The following is a 25066-nucleotide window of genomic DNA, read 5'->3' as shown; positions in this document are numbered from 1 at the left end:
AGTCGATGTTGGCAGGGGGGCAGAGGTTGACCCCGAGGCGCCTTGCTTGTGGGGTGCCGCTGGGGTCGGTCCTCTTGCCCCTTCTGTTCAACATTTATGTGAAGCCGCTGGGCGAGATCATCCGTGGCTTTGGGGTGGAGTTCCATCAGTACGCTGATGATACTCAGCTGTACATCTCCACCCCAGGCCATCCCAACGATGCCCTTGAAGTGATGTCCCGGTGCCTGGAGGCCGTGCGGACCTGGATGGGGAGTAACTGGCTTCGACTCAATCCTTCCAAGACCAAGTGGCTGTGGCTTTCAGCATCGCAATATAGCCAGCTGGTGCCATCGCTGGCTATTGGGGGCGAGTTATTGGCCCCCACAGATAGGGCTCGCAACTTGGGTGTCCTCCTGGATGCAAGCTGTCTTTAGAAGAGCACATGACGACTGTGGCCAGGGGGGCTTTTTATCAGGTCCGCCTGATTCGCCAGTTCCCTTTCTGTTCAATCCCTTTCTGGATTGGGATTCCCTACGCACAGTCACTCAGGCGCTCGTCACTTCCCGCCTGGACTACTGCAATGCTCTCTACATGGGGCTCCCCTTGAGGAGCACCCAGAGGCTCCAACTGGTGCAGAATGCGGCCACGCAGGGGATTATGGGAGCGAGGGGCCACTCCCATGTGACACCTCTCCTGCGTGAGCTGCATTGGCTTCCAGTGGTCTTCTGGGTGCGCTTCAAGGTGTTGGTCACCACCTTTAAAGCGCTCCATGGCATGGACCTGGGTATTTGCGAGACCGCCTTCTGCCGCCGATAGCCTCCCACCGACCAGTATGCTCCTACCTCCTCAGGGTGCCGTCAGCCAGGCAATGTCGGCTGGCGACCCCCAGGGGGAGGGCCTTCTCTGTGGCAGCTCCTGCCCTCTGGAACGATTTGCCCCCGGAGATACGAAGGATATCGGATCTCCAGGTTTTTCGCCGTGCCCTAAAAATTTTCTTTTCCATCAAGCAGGGCTGGCGTGAACCCCCCCTCCCTTTTTTAGTTTTTTAGCTTTTTAAATTGTCAAAGGGGTTTTAGTTTTCAATGTTTTAAATTTTGGGGCCATAGTTATTTAATTCTTTTAATAATTTTAAATTTTGTATTGATATGTGTTTTAGTTCTGGCTGTGCACCGCCCTGAGTCCACTTGGAGAAGGGCAGGGTATAAATTGAATAAAATAAATAAAAATAAATAAAATAAATAAACGAATAGAGGGTGCTAATGCACCAAAGACAAATTCTTTGTGTGTCTCATGACACTTGGCCAGTAAAGAATATTCTATTCTATATGCTATTCTATTCTAATGTTGTTGTTTGAATTTTCCAATATTTCTTATTGATTTACACGCACTAACAGTTTTGGGGTTCGCTTAGATTGCTTGTATTCTTCAGTGGAAGTGAGTCATTGGAAGAGAAAGCTAAGTCCATCCTAATCAATTTTCTCCCTTCTTCATGTAGTCTAAGAAGCACAACAACTGTTCTGGTTGGCTCTCTCTATTACCCGTTCTGTTGCCAGAAATCCATTGCTGGAAGCCTGGCTACCCCCTTGCCCCCACTCTGAAAGGCAGGGACACTTCAGGGCTGAAGCACAGAGTGGAGCTGCTGGCGTGCCAAAAGCCTTGGTGTGTTGAGCCCGTCTCAGCTTCCAGGCTGCTGGGGCTAATGTTTGTTCTAATTCTTCTGGGAGATGGGAAGAGACCAGCGAGCACACAGAGCTGCCTCTTTTCCTGGCTCAAACTGTAGGAGCAGAGAAGGAGGAGGGCCTCATTTTCCAACTCTCTCTGACTTTTCCCCTTAAACAGAGGCTAGCTGGGTTGCCCTCCAGTTGAAAGGAAGCCTCGAGGCAGTGCAGAAGCTTTGACCCCCAAAGAAGGATGCCTGGGATGGTTGTGGTTGTGTGTCACCGGCAGGTTAGGTTGCAGCATTTCACAGACTGCCTTATTTGTATTCTCCCCATCCTGGATCAGCATATCAGGAGAAGAAAAACAAACAACCCGAGAGACTGGAGGAGGCTGTCTGGTATGCCCCACTCTGGCTCCACTACAAATAGCCCACAAGGCATATCAGCTACCAGCAGGATGCTACTTTTAAAATGATAAATATCACGTCTGTAACCTGCTATAATTTTAGGTCATTCACAAGCATAGCCGGAATGCCTCGCCTGAAGGCATCACTGCAGGTATAAAATTAGAGGCATTATTTTTCAACTCCTTTGGGGCTGTAGAATATGGTTTTATTCTTAATAGCTACTGCTCAACTGGCAAAATTCTTAAGAATCTATTTGTAACCAAGGCATTTTCTGCTACAGAGAGAGAGAGAAAGAGAGAGAGATTTGCACAGAGTAGTTTGCAGGAAAGGGGATGGAAATCTGGGCCTCCCAGGCCAAAGCCTTCTTCCCCCAAGCGTACACTGCAAATCACACAGTTAGAAGGACCTTATGAGGTTAACCAGTCTAGCCTCTTGCTCATTCTGGAAGATGACTGTGGATCGGGGACAGAGCAGGCAGAGGCGTGATGATGATGGTGGGCAGGGGGAGATATGATGGGAGATGAGGGTGGTTCCCTCTCAGGGAAGTGACTTCAGCGTTAAGCAGCAATGCTGCATTCCTGAGTCCTGTGCTCAGACCCAAGGCCCAGTCTTCAGACTTTCAGTGGTCTTACTCCATGTCTGCTGCTCCTGGACACAAGTCTGGCCTGTAATAGAGTCACCTCCTCTATGATCTAGTCATGGATATTCTCCGCTACTGAAACCTGGTTGAGCCCAGTTGGAGGGAGGCTCTCCTCTTGCAATTGTGATGTCAGCCATGACCCAAGCGCAAGGGAGAAGGTGTAAGCAATTGTCATCCAGAGAATTCAAGTGGCTTTCAGGGCTGCTGTGCTGGACATAAAGCCATTTGTAGCTAAGAGTGGCACAAAGAGCCATGGGAAGTGTTGCATATTAAATAGGAGTGAAGCATAGGCTCCACTCAGGTCCGCCAAACCGGTGGAAAAATACTTGAAGCTCATTGGCCAAGCTGTCTGACAGCTCCTTATAAAAAGGGAAGCTGTCCGATGAGCTGGCTGCTGGGTTACTGATCTTCTAATAAAGAGCTGTTTGAGAGCTGCGTCCTGTCTCTTCTATCGTCTGATCCAACACTGGCAATGAAGGTGGGATTGGAAGAACAAGAGGACGGACAAGAGCGTAATTAGCAGATAATAGTCCCAGCGGAGGAGGGGACCACTGGGCGGCATCTACAGGCTGTCTCTGCAGCGAACAAGACCTGCATCAGCCTGCACGATGACAGCCCATGCCCCACCAACTCCATTCAACCCAGCCATGGACAATTGGGACTCATACATGATTCGGTTTGAGTGCTTCATGGAGGCCAACAACCTCCTTAGACTATCGGACAATAGAAAGCGAGTGCTGTTTCTCAGCTATTGTGGAACTGAGGTGTTTGATATGACCAAGGCACTCAAACTCTGCCCTGGGCCAATCTTCAAAATGCACTATAAGCACAGTGCAATCCAAATTTGTAAGAAGGCGGGGAGTTCCACAGCAGAATGCAGGAGGAAGGTGAAACAGTGAACAATAGTAATAACGTAGCAGCACTTAGAAAGGCCGCTGCATATTGCGAGTTTAGAGAGCTGGAGGACGTGCTGTTGGAACAGTTAATCAGCGGAGTGAGGGATGTTAGCTTGCAAAGGCAATTGTTAGCAAAGCCGACCCTCACTCTACAAACCGTCTTAGATGAGGCTAGAGCATCAGAAGCCTCACACAAATCAGCGGCAGCCCTGCAAAAGGTGGGAAACGTGCCGACTTCACGCCCAACTGCCGCAGTCCACCAGGAGAGCGCCGAGCAGATTGAGTCATCGGAAGATGAAAATGACATCTATTGAAAAAAAGAGAGCCTACCCTGCTGTGGAAGAAAGACAGCCCTTATGCGCAGGGTGTGGGGGACAACACTCCAGGGCAGCGTGTAAACACAAGGAAACTATATGCCAGAGGTGCGACCGTAAGGGACATCTGGCAAGAGTTTGCTACGCTAGCCAACCCACAGTCTTCCATGCCAAACAACCTCCTGCTGCTGTCGCCAAACCCGAGAGATGGAAAGCAACATCCTGGAACCCCAGATGCAGAGGGAAGCCCCCAACTGAGAAAAAGGAGGCGTACCAGACCAACATCCGGCAAACGAGCAATGGCGGGAAAGATATACGTAACCGTGCAGATAGAGGGCTCAAACTGCGAGATGGAAATAGACAGGGGGTCATCCCTAACAATAGTTTCATGGGAAATGATAAAAAAGACTGGACCCGGCATCAAGAAGAGAGATCTAAGCAGTAGTGGGATTCAATTTTTTTAACAACCGGTTCTGTGGGCGTGGCTTAGTTGGCGGTGTGGCTTGGTGGTCATGTGACTGGGTGGGTATGGCTAGCTGGTCGTGTGATTGGGTAGGCGTGGTTAGTTAATCATGTGACCGGGTGGGCGTGCCTGTCAGCCTCAGCTTTTGCCTGCTTCAGCTGCCATAAGAAATGGGGGAGGGATTAGTTATAGGACGAGGGGTGGGGAGATGCAAGATTTGTTTTTCCTTATAGGATGTGTCTTCATGAGAAACGAAAGTGATTCTTCAAAGGGGACGGCTGACCAACTGCCCCTACATTCCTGATGAATGACGCTGCCAGACGTGATGCCACCTGACCTTTGGAAGACCTTTGGATTGGCTGATGATATATGGACAAGGGGGGGGGATATGCTTAGTGGATGCATTTCGCGCGCTTTGCTCACTTCCAGCTTTACCTGGGTTGTTAATCATTTCATATTCAGTAAAAGTACCAAATTCTTCAAAATGCTTGAGTTTGGGTTTTTCTTTCCTGGATACTGAAGGAAGCATACCTGACATTAAGCTGGAAGTCAAAACCAGTCATCCCGGACAAAAAACCGAGGGGACTGAAAATCCAAAGTATGTCAGATCGAGGGAGTGATGAAGAAGGGAAGATGGGGGCAGCGAGTTCAACCGCCCTCCAGTCGGAAAGAGAAACTGCAGAATGGTTGGAAAAACTCCGTTTGGAGCCAGAGGAAGCTAGATGGTCCAAAGGAGTGGGGAGACTGCCGGACTGGGGGGAGAATCCCCGGGGAGTGACAACTTCCAGACCCCATAAAAGGGAGGCAGTGTGGATGCAACAGCAGAAGGAACGTCTCATGATAGACCAAGCCTTGCAGCTTATCCGTGATGTGGAAGAAAGCAGAAAAAACCGTGAGTCTTTTGAAATTCCTGTGGAGAAGGGGGAAGCAGACCCCAGGGGGGAGCCCGAAGAGACAGCCTGCGGGGGAGAGGAAGAGTTTGAGGAGGGAACATCCCAGGCTTCAGCAGCTCGAGGAAGAGATGCAGCCGGCCAGAGAACCCCAGCCCTGCAGGCCCCCCCCCTGCAGACGTAAAAAGCCAAAAATCCCCCCCCCTTCCTGGGAAGTTTGATGGGAATCCTAAAACCTTGGGATTTTTCCTGACCCAAGTGTGGAACCACATGCAGGATTGGGGGGAGGACTACGAAACAGAGGCGGCTATAGTCAGAAGCGTTGCGAATGCCCTAGAGGGAGTAGCGGCTGAGTGGATGGTGGTTCTCCACAATAACAACTCCCTCTTGCTGAAAAATTACAACCAGTTCATGAGGGCCCTTAGAAGGCGTTTTGAAGACCATTTAGCTGAACGAAAGGCGAGACTCAGAATGAAGAGCATTCAGCAGGGCCGGAGGCCGGTGGCAGAGTATATCCAAGAGTTTCGTGAACTGGCACCCTATATGACAGGCTGGTCAGAAATGGCTCTTTTGGAGAGTTTCAAAGATGGATTGAATGAAGAGATATATCGAGACTGCAGGAGCATGGGGGTCCCCGATGATTTGGATAGATGGTACATAGTAGCTGAGGATGTGGAGATTGAGCTGAAACGGAGCGAACTCTGAGGAAGGCGGATGGGGGACCAGTCATCCTCTTTCTACCGTAAGGGGGCGGCCAAGATGACTGGCGGGAAGACCGAATTCAAACCCAAGTCAAAGCCCTTCACCTGTTTCAAATGTGGGAAGGAGGGTCACCGGGCGGCCGAATGTTTCTCCAAACCACCACCAAAAGCCACCGGGGCCAGGCAAAAGAAAGGCGACAAAATACCCGCCAAAACCCGCGGCACCGCCCTGAAAGGAGAAGTCGTTGAGTTCACTCCCCGGAACCAGGGTGAGTTGGGAACTCCGGCCAACGATGACGACAGTGAGACAGACTCCGACTCCGACACCGACGAACGGGTGAGTCACACGGAAGAACCCTTACTCATCCCCGTAGAAGTAAGGGTGCCCTCCACAGGAACTCACGCGCAATTGTTAGCCCTGTTGGACTCGGGGTGCACTAGGTGCATAATTAGCCCCAAAGTAGTGGAGGAAATGGGACTGAGACTGAAAACTTTAAAAAGACCCATTGCATTTTGTCAATTAGACGGGTCGATTGCAGGAGGAGGCCCAGCTAGTTTTATGACCGAACCCCTTGAACTGCAGTTGGGGAATCATGTAGAGAAGCTCAGCTTTATTGTAGCACCTGGCATGAAAAGGCCCCTCATTCTAGGACTGCCCTGGCTTCGTAAATGGAATCCACGAGTAAATTGGAAAACGGGGGTCCTGCGCATCCGTACGGCAGAACCAACTCCGGAAAAGGAAGGCCCCCCCCCAAGGGACGACATAAGGCCAGAAAGGGTGGCAGTAGCCATTAACTATATTGAGGGAGAAGAAAAAATTCCTAAAGAATATTGGGACCTCAAGGAAGTGTTTAGCGAAAAAGCATCAGATGCCCTGCCTCCCCACAGGGCCACTGACTGCACCATTGAAATACTCCCTGGCGTGAAGCTTCCCAAACCAAAAATTTACCCCATGACACCTCGAGAGTTGGGGGAATTGCGGAATTTTATCGATAAAAACTTAGAACGGGGATTCATCGAACGAGCCAAACCCAAGGTGGCAGCGCCAGTAATGTTCCGCGAAAAGAAAGATGGATCCTTCAGATTAGTAGTTGATTATAGAAACATGAACGCCATTTGCGTAGAAAATGTCTATCCCCTCCCACTCATGAAGGACATGTTAGCCCATTTAGGGAAGGGAAAAATCTTTACCAAACTTGATTTAAGGGAGGCATACTACCGAGTGAGAATAAAGGAGGGAGATGAATGGAAGACAGCATTTAATTGCCCACTGGGATGTTTCCAGTTTAGAGTACTCCCTTTTGGACTACAGGGGGCCCCGGCTGTATTCATGCAGTTGATCAACGAAGCGTTGCATGAGCACCTATATAAGGGGGTGTTGGTCTATTTGGACGATATTCTAATTTATTCTGACAACATGGCCAACCATGTAAGACTGGTTCAAGCGGTCTTGAATAAACTCAGAGCAGCTGAACTCTATGCCAAACTTTCTAAATGTGAGTTCCACCAAGACAAAATTGACTATCTTGGATATCGTATATCGCATGAGGGAATAGAGATGGACCCGGAAAAGGTCCGGGCAGTGATGGAATGGGCCGCACCACGCACCCGTAAACAATTACAGAGTTTCTTAGGATTTGCAAACTTTTATAGACAATTTATCCCCTCTTTCGCGAAAATCGCACTGCCAATTACAGATTTGCTAAAAACCAAAGGGGAAGTAAAACCCAAACCCTCGAAACCACTAGAATGGACTATGGACTGTCAAGCTGCTTTCGAGAAACTGAAACGACTGTTTGCAGCTGAACCGGTGCTCAAACACCCCGACATGGAACAACCTTTTGTAGTACAAGCTGATGCTAGCGACGTCGCTGTAGGAGCAATACTCTTGCAAAAGAATGAGAACGGGATATTACAGCCCTGTGCTTACACGTCCCGTAAACTATCAGACACGGAAAGGAGATGGGCCATATGGGAGAAAGAAGCGTTTGCAGTTAGATGGGCGCTGTTAACATGGAGACAATTTTTAGAAGGGGCAAAACACCCTTTCGAGGTGTGGACTGATCATAAGAATCTAGAAGCATTAAAAACACCACGCAAACTATCACCAAAACAGGCTCGCTGGGCCCAACACTTCAAGCGTTTCAATTTCACTTTACGGTACCTTCCTGGTGGGAAAAATTTCATGGCGGACGCACTTTCCAGATTGCCACAGTACAACAGCATCAAGAAGGAAGTGGTTCAACCAATGATCCCATTGACACAATTAGCAACACCTGTCACTACCAGAGCTCAGCGTAAAGCCGAACCAGAACTCTCGGGGGATTTACTTGAAAATTTGCGAGAAGCTCTAAAAACTGACGAGTGGTTTAAGAATCACTCGAATGAATGCACACTTCGTGACGGACTAGCTTGGGTTGGATTGAAATTGTATGTTCCAGCAACTTTAAGGACAATCGTATTAACATATGCTCATGATGCTAAGGCCGCAGGACACTTTGCGTTTGTCAAGACTCTGCATCTTGTTAAGAGACAATTTTGGTGGCCTGCACTTAAAAAGGACATAGAGGCATATGTGGCTAGCTGTCCAGTATGTGCCTCGGCTAAGAGACCTCCAGGAAAATCCCCTGGATTGTTGCAAAGTGTGGCTAGACCGAACGCCCCATGGAAGGAAATATCTATGGATTTTATTGTGGATTTACCAGATAGTGAGGGCTGCACTGTCATTTGGGTAGTAACTGATTTGTTTTCCAAACAAGTACATTTCATCCCTTGCTCAAAGATCCCTTCAGCAAAAACCCTCGCAAAACTGTTTATTAGGCAAATTTACCGACTACATGGATCTCCGAAAAGAATAATTTCTGACAGGGGGGTGCAATTTACTTCCAGTTTCTGGAAGGAGTTTTTGAAATTGATAGGTTCAGCACAGGGGTTAAGTTCCAGTCACCACCCTCAGACAAATGGGGCCTGTGAAAGAACCAATGGGGTACTCGAGCAATACCTGAGGTGTTACGTAAATTACCAGCAAGACAATTGGGTAGACTTGTTACCATTTGCAGAAGTGGCATATAACAATTCTGTACACAGTAGCACCGGATTCACCCCTTTTAAGGTCGCATCGGGCCAGGATTTTGTACCCATTCCCGAGTTACCACAAGATGATCCTCAAAATCCTTCCTTGATGGATTGGATTGAACAGCTAAAGAGCACATGGGCAGTGACTCGGAAGGCATTGGATGAGGCACACCGGGCTCATAAGGCCCAAGCCAATAAGAAAAGGTCCCCAGCTCACAAGTATAAAGTGGGTGATAAAGTCTATTTGTCTACCAAATACTTACAGACTACCCAGAAGTCCAAAAAGCTGGGGCCTAAGTATGTGGGACCATTTCGTGTGATTAGATTAATCCAGTAACAGTTGAATTGGAATTGCCAAAAACCTTGAGACGAATACATCCTGTATTCCATGTTAGTTTATTGAAACCTGAACACTCGTCTCCTTTAAGGGCTGATCAAAGCACCCCTCCAGTTCCCATTCTCATAGAGGGGGAGCAACATTTTGAAGTTAAAGAAATTTTGGACTCGAGAAAACACCATGGTAAAGTCCAATATCTGATTGCCTGGAAACATTTCCCTTTATCGCAGGCTGAATGGGTGAATAAACGAGATGTCCGAGCTCCCAAGAAAGTACAGCAATTCTATACCAAATACCCAGATAAACCATAATTATTGTATATATTCTGTTTCTCTCTCTTTTCTTTCCTTTTACTTAGGAATAACGTATCTTCTGCAAGGGGGGCCGAATGTCAGCCTCAGCTTTTGCCTGCTTCAGCTGCCATAAGAAACGGGGGAGGGATTAGTTATAGGACGAGGGGTGGGGAGATGCAAGATTTGTTTTTCCTTATAGGATGTGTCTTCATGAGAAACGAAAGTGATTCTTCAAAGGGGATGGCTGACCAACTGCCCCTACATTCCTGATGAATGACGCTGCCAGACGTGATGCCACCTGACCTTTGGAAGACCTTTGGATTGGCTGATGATATATGGACAAGGGGGGGGGGAGATGCTTAGTGGATGCATTTCGCGCGCTTTGCTCACTTCCAGCTTTACCTGGGTTGTTAATCATTTCATATTCAGTAAAAGTACCAAATTCTTCAAAATGTTTGAGTTTGGGTTTTTCTTTCCTGGATACTGAAGGAAGCATACCTGACAGTGCCTATGTGCAGAGGAACGAAAAAAGTCATTTCTGACTGATCCTCGCACTTTTGACCGGTCCTTGCACTTATGACCATCCTCACATTTATGCCCATTGTGGCATTCTTAACAACCGTGTCAATCATTTCACCTCTACTTCTCTTCACCACGGTGACAAGATAGGGCACAAAATGTAAAATGTGAGGACAGTTGTAAGTTCAAGGACTGGTCAAAAGTGCAAGGACCGGTCAAAAATAACTTTTTCAGCCCTCTGAGTAGTCCATATGCACATAGGGACTACCCAGAGGGCTGAAAAAAGTGATTTCTGACAGGTCCTCGCACTTTTGACCGGTCATCATTTATGCCATAATTTATCTTCTAGTCCAGAGATCTCCAACCTTGACAACTTTAAGCCTGGAAGACTTCAACTCCCAGAATTCCCCAGCCAGCTATGCTGGTTAGAGAATCCTGGGAGTGGAAGTCCACAAGTCTTAAAGCTGCCAAGTTTGAAGACCTCTGAGCTAGGGCTTTGGGGCCAGCCTTTTGGGGAGGGGGTCCCATTCGGAGAGACCCCCTGCCTCTCAGGAAGCATCAGGCCCAGGCAGAGAAAGTTGCCAAGGTTGGAGATCTCTGGACTAGAAGACCTCCAAAGGTCCCTTCCAACTCTGTAATTCTGGTATTGGCAAGCAAGCACAGTTAAGCTACTTAAATCCTCCAGAGCAGGGGTCCCCAACCTTTTGGACCTCAGGGACCACCAAGTTCATAATTTTAAATTTCGCGGACCATTAATACGAATCCAGCGCACCGCTTGCTGAAGCACCTGGACTCCCAGTGACGGGATAGGGTCCTTCAGGCACTCTCCCCCCTCTTTCTCTCTCTCTTTCATTCTCTCTTTCTCTCCTCCCTTTCTCTCTCCCCCACTCTTTCTCTCTCTCTCCCTCTCTTTCTCTCTCCCACTCTTTCTCTCATTCTTTCTCTCCCCATTCTTTCTCTCCCATCTCTCTCTCCTTTCTCTCCCCCTCTCATTCTCTCTTTTCCCCACTCTTTCTCTCTCCCATTCTTTCTCCCATTCTCTTTCTCTCCCCCTCATTCTTTCTCTCTCCCTCTTTCTCTTCCCCCTCTCCCACTCTTTCCCTCTTATTCTCATTCTCTTCTTTTTCTCTCTCCCTCTCTCCCCACTCTTTCATTCTCTTTCTCTCCCCCCTTTCTCTCTCTCCCCATTCTTTCTCTCCCCTTCTCTCCCCCACTCACTCTTTCTTTCTCTCCCCCTTCTCTCTCTCTCCCCCACTCTTTCTCTCCCCCTTTCTCTCATTCTCTCTCCCCTTCTCTCTCTCCCCCTTTCTCTTCCCCCTCTTTCTCTCTCTCTCTCCCTCTATTTCTCTCATTCTCTTTCTCTCTCTCTCCCCCACTCTCCCCCACTTTCTCTCTCTCAACAGACTGAGTCTCTGAGTCTCAACAGACTCAGGCTCAACCCATCCAAGACCGAGTGGCTGTGGTTTCCGGCATCCCGATATAGCCAGTTGGTGCCATCACTGACATTGGGGGCGAGTCGTTGGCCCCCACGGAGAGGGCTCGCAACTTGGGCGTCCTCCTGGATACATGGCTGTCCTTAGAAGAACATCTGATGGCTGTGACCAGGAGGACGTTCTATCAGGTTCGCCTGATTCACCAGTTGCGTCCCTCTCTGGATCGGGACTCCTTATGCACGGTCACTCACGCTCTCGTCACTTCCCGCCTGGATTACTGTAATTCTCTCTACATGGGGCTCCCCTTGAGGAGCACCCGGAGGCTCCAATTGGTCCAGAATGCAGCCGCGCAGGTGGTTATGGGAGTGACATGGCATCCCCACGTAACACCTCTCCTGCGCGAACTGCACTGGCTCCCGGTGGTCTTCCGGGTGCGCTTCAAGGTATTGGTTACCACCTTTAGAGCGCTCCATGGCTCAGGACCTGGGTATTTACAAGACCGCCTTCTGCCACCGGTAGCCTCTCACCGGCCAGTACGCTCCCACAGAGAGGGGCTCCTCCGGGTGCCGTTGGCCAAATAGTGTCGACTGGCGGCCCCCAGGGGGAGAGCCTTCTCTGTGGGGGCATCTGCCCTTTGGAACGAGCTCCCTCCGGAGATACAGAGGATCCCGGATTTACGCACTTTCCACCATGCCCTCAAGACTTTTTTATTCCAACAAGCAGGGCTGGCCTAACTCTTTTTAATTGTTTAATTTTAATTCAAATTTGTTTTTAAAAATAGGGGTGTTTTTTAATTAGTATGGGCCAAATTTATTTAATATGCTTTTTAAATTGTTTTTTAAATTTTATATTGTATCTGTTTTATCTATGGCTGTTCACCGCCCTGAGTCCTTCGGGAGTAGGGCGGTATATAAATCTAAATAAACTCAAACTCAAACTCAAATTCATTCTCTTGCAGGGGGCCGATCTGGTGTCTGCAATGGAGAGCAAAATCCAGCTTTTTCTCTCTGTTGTAAGTGCAGCATCAGGATTCCGCCTTGGTATATTTGCGGCGCAAGGCAGCCCTCATTTCCTGCCGACTCGGAGTGGTGAACAGCGTCTGGTTCGGGGAGCAGCCGGATTTTGCTCTCCATTGCTCTCTTGGCCCCCTGCAAGCTCTCATTTCTCGAGAAGCCCAACCAAAGTTTCCCGCACCACTTCAGGAAGCACTCCTCGAGAGACGAGAGCTTGCAGGGGGCCGAGAGAGCAATGGAGAGCAAAATCCGGCTGCTCCTTGAACCAGACGCTGTTTACCACTCCGAGTCCCAAGCAGCAGGAGATGAGGGCTGCCTTGTGCCGCAAATATACCAAGGTGGAATCCTGATGCCGCACTTACAGCGGAGAGAAGAAGCCGGATTTTGCTCTCCATTGCAGACACCAGATCGTATTGCACAACCTGCAAAAATTTCCAAATGTAGCCCTGCCCTCTAACAAATAATAATAAAGGACTTCTTGTTGGCGCCGCTGTCGTTGCTAGACGGTCTCTTTAAGACCGCCAGCCCTGCCACCCATAAAGAGCCGCCCCTACAGCTGAGAGGCGGCTTGAAAAACTCCACGTTCTTGAGGAAACGGGAGGAGAGCCAGCGAGAGCAGGTAGAGCCCCCTGCGAAGTCCCCAGATTGTCTTTTTTGCTTCTGGGGAGGAAGCAGGGTGAGGCTCCCTATCCAGCTCGCCGAGGCTCCGGACTCCGGGGACAACTCTGCATCCAACAGAGCCAGACGACGCGACCAACATAACCAGCGAAATCTAAGAGAATTATCAAAAATAAACAGGGTGGAATCTGGACTTGAAACTCAAAACTGCAAGTATTTGTATTAGCCCTGTGATTGAATTTAAGAACGGAGAAAAAGTGAAAGTTTGCTAAAATGGCATCCGGCTTCAGTGGTAGGAGAAAAGCTGAAAGCGAAAGTGGATTTGCCTGAGTGTTTTAATACGTTACAAAGTATCTAAAGCAACAGCGCTGGCTAGAAGAAAAGGAAAAAGTTCTTTTTAAAGTGATTTTGATCTGTTCCTTCTCCCTTAGAGACTTGATTAAAGCTCGGGAAATTTCTGAGAGGATTCTGTGGTGAAAAGGGAGGGAGGACTTCCTTCTTAGAAAGAATCAGACTGCGTGGCAGAATGGCTTCAAAGCAGACAAAAGCTAAAGCTGCAGGGGGGGTTCCCCCACTCACAAGTCACAAGAGCAGCTATTAAGTTTGCAGACTCAGAGCCAAGCACAGGAGACTGGTTTTAAAGATTTGAAGGAATTTATTGCTGCGGCTCTGATGAATCAAAATGAAGTTTTGGACCAGAAATTTGAAAAATCTCAACAGGAAATTAAGGAGGTGGTTCAAGAAAAGTATGACAAGATGAAGCGTGACATACTGACAGTTGTGACTGGCTTGTCAGAAGTAGTTGTCCAGATTGACAAAAAAGTGGAAGAACTCAGTTCAGAAGTAGAATCTAAAATGAAGGAAGCTGATTATAAAATTTCTAATGTTGACAATAAAACGCAAAGGATTGAAAATGAAGTGACAATGATGCAATTTAGATTTATGGAGTTTGCTGTAAGACTGAGAGGAATAAAAGAAAATAACAGAGAAGATTTGAGAAGGGTTTGTGCTGATGCCCTGGCTGTGATGCTAAAGGTTAGCCCTGAGGAGATTTTGTGCAAGATGGACAAGGTCTATAGAGTGAATTCTTGGGTGGCAAGGGAGAGGCAATTGCCTAGAGATGTGGTGATCTACTTTACAGATAGAAGAATAAGAAATGATATTTTGCAAAAGTCTTTTGTTTCTACTATTCAAATGGATGGAAGGGAGATTGGGATTTACAAAGAGTTGCCGCCTAAGATGCTAAGAGATAGAAAGGACTTTGGACTTTTGGTGACTGAATTAAAGAAACAACAAATTCCATTCAGATGGGATGCTCCAGTTGGCATAATATTGAGGTATCAAGGAGAGAGATATCGATTAAATACTGTTGAAAAAGCGGAAGATTTTTACTTCAATGTTTTTAAAACTGGCGCAACATCTCCACATACATCCTCAGTGTTAGGTATAGAGGAGGGTGAGAAAGAGAAGCAATTTGAACAAGAGCTTGAAGAGCAGTGGAAACAGATGGAGGTGGAGGCAATGAAAACTCAAGGAGCAACAGGGTTTTTTTTGGATGAACCTTTGCTGGATCTTCCTTTAGAGGCTTTAGGTGGACCACCCAAAAATACAAGAGAAGTGGCAGTGGATCTCGAGTTGATGTCGTATAAAGCTAAAGACCAGCGTATAACTCGAGCAGCTTATAAACAAATTCTAGAGAAACAACAACAGCAGAGATCTAAGCTATCGCAAGATAAGAAGGGAGTCAATGGTAAAGCACAAAAATCCGAAGTTATGGGAAGAGCTAAGCCGAAGACTACCAGTCTGGAACAGAAACTTCAGCAAATGCTCTTAACGCTTCAGGAGACTACAAATGACAATTAAGTTTTTATCTTGGAACGTGAATGGATTGAATTCACCACAGAAAAGAAGGAAGATATTTCATTATCTGAGACAATTTAATAATGATGTTATTTGCCTACAAGAAACTCAAATTAGAATACAAGATCAAAAATATTTGATAAATCCTAGATTAGGAGCGCAGTTTATAGCCTCAAATTCGGAGAAAAAGAATGGTGTAGTGATTTATATAAATAAAAAATTGCCAGCAAAAATTTTAGAAGCAGATGACTGTGGAAGATATATAGCAATTGAACTTTCTACAGATAATAGTCCAATTTTGGTGATTGGAATTTATGCTCCTAATCAGCAACAAGAAAATTTTTATAAAATCTTGTACTCTAAAATATTACAATGGGACTACAGATCTATTTTACTTATGGGAGATTGGAATGGAGTAATAGATCCCAAAAAAGATAAGAAGAGTTTGGCAAAGTCATGTGTTAAATTACCACAGATTTTTTTTGATATGAAAGAAGATTTGGAATTGAAAGATATATGGAGAGTGCATAACCCAAAAGAATTGGACTTTACTTTTTTCTCAGACAGACATAGATCCTTCTCTAGGATTGATTTTATTCTACTTACGGCTGACTTACTCTTAAAAACAAAGAAAACAAAGATATTTCCGAGGACTTTAACTGACCATAGCCCGGTATGGATAGAAATAGAAATGGGAAAGAATGAGAGAAGATCGTGGTGAGCAAATGAAAACTTGTTTAGATATGAAAAGAACGTAAATGAACTTAAAAAACAAATGAAGGAATTTTTTGAAATGAACTTGAATAAGGGTACCCCTATTGAAATTGTTTGGGATGCGAGTAAGGCGTATATGCGGGGGGTACTGATCCATATGAATTCTAAACATAAATCAAATCGACAAAGAAAAAGATTAGAATTGGAAGGAGAGATAAAGAAAAAAGAACAGTTGCTCATAAAAAACCCAACAGATGAAAAATTACAAGTAATTATAAAACTTTTGAAAGACCAATTTCAAATGCTCACAGCGGAACAAGCAGCAACTAATTTACAATTTGCAAAACATAATACATTTTGCAACGCTAATAAGCCGGGCAGGTAGTTAGCTTACATACTGAGGAAACAACAGAGTACTCGGACTATTGGCAGTATTGAGTATGGAGGGAAGGAAGTTTTTCAACAAAGACTAATCAAAGAAGCCGTCTTAGATTATTATACTAAATTATATGCCAAAGATGATATACAGAATGAACTTATAAATAAATATCTAGAAGAAAGGAGAGTTATGAAAATTTCTAGTGACCAAAAGGAAAGAACGAGCTTACCAATAACAGTTGAGGAGATTATTGTTGCTATTAAACAATTGAAAACAGCTAAAGCTCCAGGAACGGATGGTTTAACTGCGGTGTATTATAAAACTTTACAAGCAGAAATGATTGAACATCTTAAAGACTTATTTTGTAGCATACAACAAGGGGGTAAAATACCCCCTTCATGGAAAGCAGCTTTTGTTTCTTTGATACCGAAAGAGGAAGTAGGTTCTATAAAACTGGAAAATTTTAAACCAATATCTCTCCTGAATATGGATTATAAAATTTTTGCAAAAGTATTAGCCAACAGATTAATGCCAGTTATTCAAGAGGTGATTCATCATGATCAAGCAGGATTTATAGAAGGCAGATACATGAAGGATAATGTGAGGCAAATTATAGATTTATTGGACTATCTTGAGAAGAATAAACAGATCTCTGCAGTGCTGGTGTTTCTGGATGCGGAGAAGGCCTTTGATCGAGTGAACTGGAACTTTCTATTAAAGACTTTAAGAAAGATGGACTTTGGGGATCAGTTCGTGCAGGCGGTTTCAGCAATTTATCAAGAGCAAACAGCATAAATTATCATTAATGGAAGCTTAACTACAAACTTCAGTATAGAAAAAGGCACAAGACAAGGTTGTCCGTTATCCCTGTTGTTGTTTATTCTAACTTTAGAAGTCTTGTTGAACACAATACGGGACTCGAGCACTCTGAATGGAATAGTTATAAGGCAAGAGGATTACAGAACAAGGGCATTTGCAGATGATCTGGTTGTTACCCTAACACGGCTGATGGAATCAATAATTCAGATGAAAGACATTATAGAAGAGTATGGTATGGTATCAGGATTTCGATTGAATCAGAAAAAAACAAGATGATAGTTAAAAATATGACAGTTGATCAAAAGAAGGAACTTGAAAGGAAGGCAGGCTTTGAAATAGTACCAAAGGTGAGATATCTAGGAGTTCAAGTTGCAGATTTAAATATAAAACTGTTCCAAAACAATTATGTGGTGTTGTGGTGAAAGGTACAAAAGGATATGGAAACCTGGAAAAAACTGCAGCTGTCTCTACTTGGAAGAATAGCAGCAGTTAAAATGAATGTTCTACCTAGATTTTTTTGTTTCAAATGATTCCAGTGCTTAAAAGTGATAAACAGCTGATGGAATGGCAAAAAGGAGTGAATAAGTTTGTTTGGAATGAGAAAAAGCCAAGAGTTAAATTGAAAATTATGCAAGATGTTTGTGAAAGGGGTGGTCTTAAACTTCCAAACCTACGACTGTACTATGAAGCAGCAGCATTGACACAAGCAAGTGATTGGTTTGGAAGGACAAAGACTGGAATATTGAATATAGAGAGTTATGATCTTGAATTGGGTTGGCATGCATATTTATTCTACGAAAATAAAGTGGATAAAGTATTCAACAGCCATATGCTTAGAAACTCCTTGATGAGAGTATGGAAGAAGCACCAGTTCAAATGGGATTATAAAATACCGTTGTGGTTGGATCTTGGTCATATTATACGGAATATAAATATAAAGTCACTCGGGGGTTTTTATACAAAGAAGTACTTTTTAATGATGGGGCAGATGGCAACTAAAGACATTAAATACACTGTTGGAAGAAGGGATTAATTTAACTTGGTTACAGTATAATCAATTTCAACTGAGATGGAGAGAAGATTAAAAAAACTAGTTTAATGTTGCATGAAGAAGAATTGGTTAGACAGATAAAAGAGAAAGGCCCAATGCATATCAAGAGGGTTTATAATGTTTTGTTAGAAAGAGACTCAGAAAATGAATTGGTTAAAGATTGTATGATAAAATGGGCACAAAATTTTGCAGAACCAGTTATGATGGAAACATGGGAAAAAATATGAGTTCAGAATATTAAATTTACGCAGTCACAGAATTTGAGGGAAAATTTTTATAAAACGTTTTATAGGTGGCATTTAGATCCTAAGAAATTGTCATGCATGTATCCTAATGTTCAACCAAAATGTTGGAGATGTGATTGCTTGGATGCTACATATTATCATATATGGTGGACTTGCAAGAAAGTGAAGGCTTTCTGGATAAAAATTTGGTGGGTTATGCAAAATGTTCTGAAGAAAAAACTCCAATTTTCTCCTCAATTGTTTTTATTGGGCATAGTTAAGGGCTTTTCAATGGGTGAAACAAAATTGATATTGTATATGGTGACAGCAGCTAGGTTACTGATTGGTCAATATTGCAAAAGGGATGTTTTGCCTACTATTGAAGAATGGACTTTGAAGGTGGCCAGTTTTGCAGAAATGGCGAAGAGATCAGCATACTTAAAAGACCGGACTCAAGAGACTTATGTATGGGAGTGGAAGAAATGGATAGATTATGTGCAGAATAAATACCAAACTAGGAAGTACCAGATAGCTTTTAGTTGAATGTTGTGTAGAAATGTATAGTATATAGAGGTTAGAATAGTTCAATGTCATGTAGAAATGTATAGTACACAGGGCGGTATAGAATAGAAGGGCGGTAAAGTATGATAACATATGATTTGGATTTGGATTTCATCTTGGGGAAGTCGTGGGAGGAGGGAAAGGTTAGGGAGGGAAAGGGGGGGGAAATGGGAAAATTTGTATTTGTAAAACTTTTTCAATAAAAAAAACCAAATAATAATAATAATAATAATAATAATAATAATAATAATAATAATAATAAGCTTATGACAATGAATCATGCCTTGCACCCTAAAAGTGATGTTGACCGATTATATTTACCAAGAGCAGAGGGTGGTCGAGGACTCCTACAAGTAAAGCAGACTGTGGAAGAAGAAAAATGCAGCTTGAATGGTTACATCCAGAAAAGTGAAGAACCAATGATTAAGGAAGTAAATAAAGGAGGCCTTTTAAAGACAACTAAAACAAAAGCAGAATATAAGAAAGAAGTAATTGAGCAGCGAGCTGAAAATTGGAAACACAAAGCTCTGCATGGCCAATACTTGAAAAGTATTGAAGGCAAAGCTGACCAGAAACTAACTTGGAACTGGTTAAGATCAGGAGTACTGAAAAAAGAAACAGAAAGCTTTATTTTGGCAGCTCAAGAACAAGCCCTAGCCACAAACTGTATGAAGGCAAAAATTCAACATGTTACCACCAACAGCAAATGCCGCCTCTGCAATGAAAAAGAAGAGACAGTTGACCACCTGATCAGTGGGTGCAGCAAAATTTCACAAACTGACTACCTACAACGCCATGACCGTGTTGCTAAAATCATTCACTGGAAATTGTGCCAGAAGTTTGGATTTGAGTACAGCAAAAACCACTGGGAACATCAGGTTGAGAAAGTTTTAGAGAATGAGAAACTCAAGATCTTGTGGGACTTTAGGATTCAGACTGACAGGCACTTGGTCCACAACACACCTGACATAACAATAGTTGAAAAGAAAAAAGTATGGTTCATTGACATTGCAATACCTGGTGATGCACGAATTGAAGATAAGCAGCAAGAAAAAATCACAAAGTACCGGGACTTACAAATTGAAGTTGAGCGACTGTGGAAAAAGAAATCGTGTGTTGTCCCGATTGTAATTGGAGCCCTCGGAGCAATACCCAAAGGGCTACCCCGCTATTTAGAAATTCTAAATTTGCCGGACTTGAACATTTTGACTCTACAAAAAACCACCTTACTCGGAACAGCTTACATCCTCCGACGATACCTTAACAGTTCCTAGGTCCTTGGTTAGGACTCGAGCTGCTGAGCTATTAACCAGCCTCAAAGGCTGTGAATCTCACTAAAGATTAACCAATAAATAATAATAATAATAATAATAATAATAATAATAATAATAATAATAATAATAATTTTATTTCTATACCGCCCTTCTCCCAAAGGACTCAGGGCGGCATACAGCCTATTAAAAGCACAAGGACAAACAACAATTAAAATAATTTGAAATTATTCAATATTAAATTGAATAATTAATATTCAATATTAAAAACCCCCCAAAATTTAAAACATCCAATTTAAAATCATTACATTGATAGCCTGGCCTGGCGGAACAGCAGGGTCTTAAGGGCACAGCGAAATACCCTGAGGTCAGAGATCTTACGCATTTCCGGGGGCAGTTCATTCCACAGGGCTGGGGCTCCCACAAAGAAGGCCCTCCCCCTGGGTGTCGCCAGCCGACATAACTTGGCCAATGGCACCCTGAGGAGACCGTCTCTGTGGGAGCGAACTAGCCGGTGGGAGGCTACTGGTGGCAGAAGTCGGTCTTGAAGGTACCTGGGTCCTATGCCATGGAGCGCTTTAAAGGTGGTAACCAACACCTTGAATCGCACCCGGAAGACCACTGGGAGCCAGTGCAGCTCGCGCAGGAGGGGTGTCACGTGGGCACAATGGGTTGCACCCATAATGACCTGTGCAGCCGCATTCTGGACCAGTTGGAGCCTCCGAGTGCTCTTCAAGGGGAGCCCCATGTAGAGAGCATTACAATAGTCCAGCCAGGAGGTGACAAGGGCATGAGTGACCGTGCGCAAGGTGTCCTGGTCCAGAAAGGGCTGCAACTGGTGAATCAGGCGAACTTGATAAAAAGCCCCCCTGGCCACGGCCGTCATATGCTCTTCAAAAGATAGCTGTGCGTCCAGGAGGACACCCAGATTGCGAGCCCTCTCTGTGGGGGGCAGCGATTCACCCCCAATAGTCAGCGATGGCACCAGCTGACTATATCGGGACGCCCTCCTGATGTTCAACTGTTGTCTCTCAAGGAGGATACTTGGCCATCTTCATGCTTAAAAGGATTCTACAGTGTAACAGCAGATGTCTCCCACCTTGGCAGCTTTAAGACTTGTGGACTTCAACTCCTAGAATTCTCCACAATTCCCCAGAATGGGCTAGGTGGGAGTTGAAGTCCACAGGTTGTAAAAGAGCCACAATTGCCCAGCCCTGGGCTAGGGTAGGCTGATGCCGCGGGGGTGGGAGGCGGGGCAGGGCAAGGGGCGGGAGAGCCAGCAATTTAACAAACGGTTCGGTGTGCTGCGATAAATTGCCAATAAATTGCAAAAAACACCAAACCGTTTGTTAAATTACTGGCTCGCCCGCCCCTTGCCCCCGCCCTGCCCCCACTATTTATTGGCAAGGGGCGGGGCAAGCCAGCAATTTAACAAACGGTTTGGCCGAACCGCCTAGAACCGGCAGAATCCCACCACTGGATCTAAGGCCCAGAGGGTGCACCTCAAAGACTACCAAGGAAACCGCATCCCTGTTCTAGGGAGTGGAATCTTTCAGGTCCAGTTTAGGGAGTTCTCAGTGCCCCTGAAAATAACTGTGGTCAGTGGGGCATTACCAAGCCTGCTCAGTTTGGATTGGATCGAGGCCCTGGGCATGGGAGTCACCAGAATCAATGCCATCGCCAATAACAGCACAGACGACCTGATCCGAGAGTTCGAGGACGTTTTCAGGAATAGCCTAGGCAAGTATAAAGGAATGCCTGTTTCCTTCAGCCTAGATCCCAAAATTGTCCCAATTAGATTAAAACCGCGGAGGGTTCCTCTTGCCCTTAAGCCTAAAATCGACAAAGAATTGGATGAACTAATTGGCCAGGGAATCCTTGAACCAGTTAATCATGCCCGTTGGGAGACCCCTATTGTCACGCCTGTCAAGTCTGACTGCTCAGTCCGCATTTGTACGGACTATAAGTGTACACTCAATAAGGCCCTACAACAGAGTGCCTATCCTGTCCCCATCGTTCAGCACCTTCTGCACTCGTTGGGGAAACTATATTGCTGAAACACCCCCCAATTCAACAGGGAAAATCTGGTCATTTGAAATAGGAGCCAAAGTTTATGCTCACAACTATGCCGGGGGAGCCCTCTAGATTCCAGCCACTGTGGTGGAACTGTCAGGTCCTCTCTCATACAAAGTAGAGCTAGAGGATGGGAGAAAATGGCAACGGCACTTGGACCAACTCTGAGGCCGTCTTGAAAGCTCACCGCTAAGACTACCAGAGATAGCTCAAACCGACAAGAGGCTGATCCCTGAAGACTCTTGCCAACAAAACAAACAAATATCTAACCATAACTCAAACCCAATTGTACAGCGGGAACACCCACCTGAGAAACCGAGACTCCAGCGCAGATTCCGGGAAGGGTTGGGCCTAGAAACTCCAGCCATGCGCCATGACGAAATCCAGATGGTTCCATTGGTGAGCACTGAGCCAGCAACAGGTCCACCCGCTCAGGCCGATGCCCAGGAACCAACTGAGCTGCGCAGGTCAACTAGAGCTCGACAATGCCCCGCCTATCTATGTAACTACGTTTGTAAATAAGTTACCTGATTGGACAATGTCTTATCCAGGAGGGGAGGGGTGTTGTATATTAAATAGGAGTGAAGCATAGGCTCTACTCAGGTCTGCCAAAGTCGTAGGAAAATACTTGAACCTCATTGGCCGAGCTGTCTGACAGCTCCCTATAAAAAGGGAAGTTGTCTGATGAGCCGGCTGCTGGGTTACTGATCTTCTAATAAAGAGCTGTTGTTACTTTGAGAGCTGCATTCTATCTCTTCTATCACCCAATCCAACAGGAAGATACATTAGATGCTCAGCATCACAAGACAAGACGGAAAGACCCGCACATGGATTAGAGAACAAATGCAAGCATACGCCATAAAGAGAGTCAAAGAAATGGGCCATGGGCAATGGAAAATGGGCAATGGAAATGGGCTGGTTACAAAGCAAGAAGAACTGAGGCAGGTGGACCAAGGCAGTCATAGAATGGATCCCACTTGATATAAAGTGTTCACAATAGAGACCTAAAACAAGATGGATCGAGGACATCAACAAGTATTACGGGCCCAATTGGCAAAAGAAAGCTCAGGACTGTATTGGTTGGAAACGTGCGGAAGAGGCATTCATCCTGCTGTGGATAGACAATGGTTAAGATGATGATGATGAAAGCCATCATGAAACTGTTCCATAAAGATCAGTTGGGATTACTGCTGTACTCTCTCTCCTGCACACTGGCTTCCCTGCCTGTGCTCGTTGACTGTGGGGCTCCTTGACATGGGGTTCCCTTGGCTTATGGTTCTGGGACACTTAAACCTGCCTTCTGTGGCCCCAGAGCAGAGGTGGTTTGGGAGTTCATTATTACCATGGACCTGCTCCACAATACTGCCCCCACCTCATGGTGGGCGTGTTTGGCATGCTCTAGGTGTAGTTTTTGTTTTGGTCACCCAGAGCTATTTGCTTAAGGTCACGATTTTTTTTCTGAATAAATAAATGGATTACAATCTATATTCACTCAAGGAAGTTTTCTATCAAGTGTGTATTGTCCCTCTCTATTTAAATTCAATTCTCCCTCCTGTTAATATTGCATCCTGTTTTTGTGTCAAATTCTCTTAAAGATCTTAAGATGATCTGGAATCTCACCTGGCCTAAAAGAAAGCAATTGGTGACTAACTGGGGCTTTTTGTCAGCTCAGTAGCTCCCAGTCAGTTTCTAGTCTGTTGCCGAGCTTTAAAAACATTAACAGTTGGATGCAAAAAGATTTATATCTGAGCAGATCCTTAGATCATGTTGGAGACCATCTAGAAGTCCAGACTGGTCCACCACTGGCAAAGTGCTCCTTTTCCCAGAGTTCCTTGCTTTTATCTCTACCAGTTGTCCCATCCTTTAGAACAGCCTGCCTCAACATGAAACCTCAGGCTTGTCAGACTAAAACACCCATAATTTCAGTCAATATAGCCTTAAGAGACACCAGCTGGAGGACAGCTGCCTTATGAGACCATTTCTCAACCTCTGCAAAAGTCTTCGTTTTAAAATCACTTGGCTCAGATACCACATAGGTAAAGATAGACAGGCTCCATAAATGAGCCACGTTAATGACTCCAAGTGCATTTTAACAGCTCCTAGCCAATTAATTCTTATTTGTCAGCTGCTGCAACTTCTGGGATATTTGAGAAAGAGGAAGGCCAGGTGGATAAAACACTCTCGGCCAAGCAAGTTCTTCTTTTTGCTAGATGTTCAACCCTTTTCCTGCTAGTGCTTCTGCAGCTTGGAGAAGGTTAACTTGCTTTCCTCAGGAAACTGTCTTAATGTGAAAGACCATCCTGGCATACAGAAAAAAGATTCTGCACTTTGAATATTTCCTTGATCTGGGATAGGTCCCTGGTTGCCCCGTTCCCCAGCTGAAGAAAGTGCTCATATCTAGAGAAAGTTACTAGCATACCTCTCTCAGAGAGATAAAGGCTATATTCACACAACCCCATAAATAAGATAATCATATTTTAACCCATGGTGTTGTATGAATCCAGTGCATGTGTTTAAGTGTATGGTTAAATCAGGTATCCAATTTAATTATGCATGGGAGATTAGTTCAATGTATACAATGCATAGAGTATGCGGAGATAAATTTTGCAAAATTTTGTAAAAATCCTATTTACAAAAAACCACACCAAGCAATAATATTTGTTTTGTCTTTGGCTCTTTCCTCTCATCTACCACTATCCAAAATAGAACCTTTGCCCAATGAAGGCCACATTTCTTTGAATGATGGGATTGGAGGAGGTCTTGGAGGACTTCAAGTCCAAGCCCCTGCTCACATCAGGAATTCCCCTACCATTCTGGACAAATGGTATCCTGTTTTTTTCCTGGAAAGCTCCTGTGATAAGAGACAAGCTGCTCTATT

At 45.1% G+C, this 25066-nt stretch overlaps 1 long non-coding RNA gene across 1 annotated transcript in view; it reads right to left on the bottom strand.

Moving 5' to 3' along the window:
* The window catches only part of LOC148112129 (uncharacterized), an 88185-nt gene that overhangs the window by 62444 nt on the left and 675 nt on the right, over positions 1-25066 (bottom strand). The window lies entirely within an intron of this gene.

This window comes from Pantherophis guttatus, chromosome 13 (assembly GCF_059756535.1).
Source record: "Pantherophis guttatus breed Tessera chromosome 13, ASM5975653v1, whole genome shotgun sequence".
NCBI lineage: Eukaryota > Metazoa > Chordata > Lepidosauria > Squamata > Colubridae > Pantherophis > Pantherophis guttatus.
The sequence above is the reverse complement of the archived record's forward strand: the minus strand, read 5'-3'. Positions and strand labels throughout refer to the sequence as shown.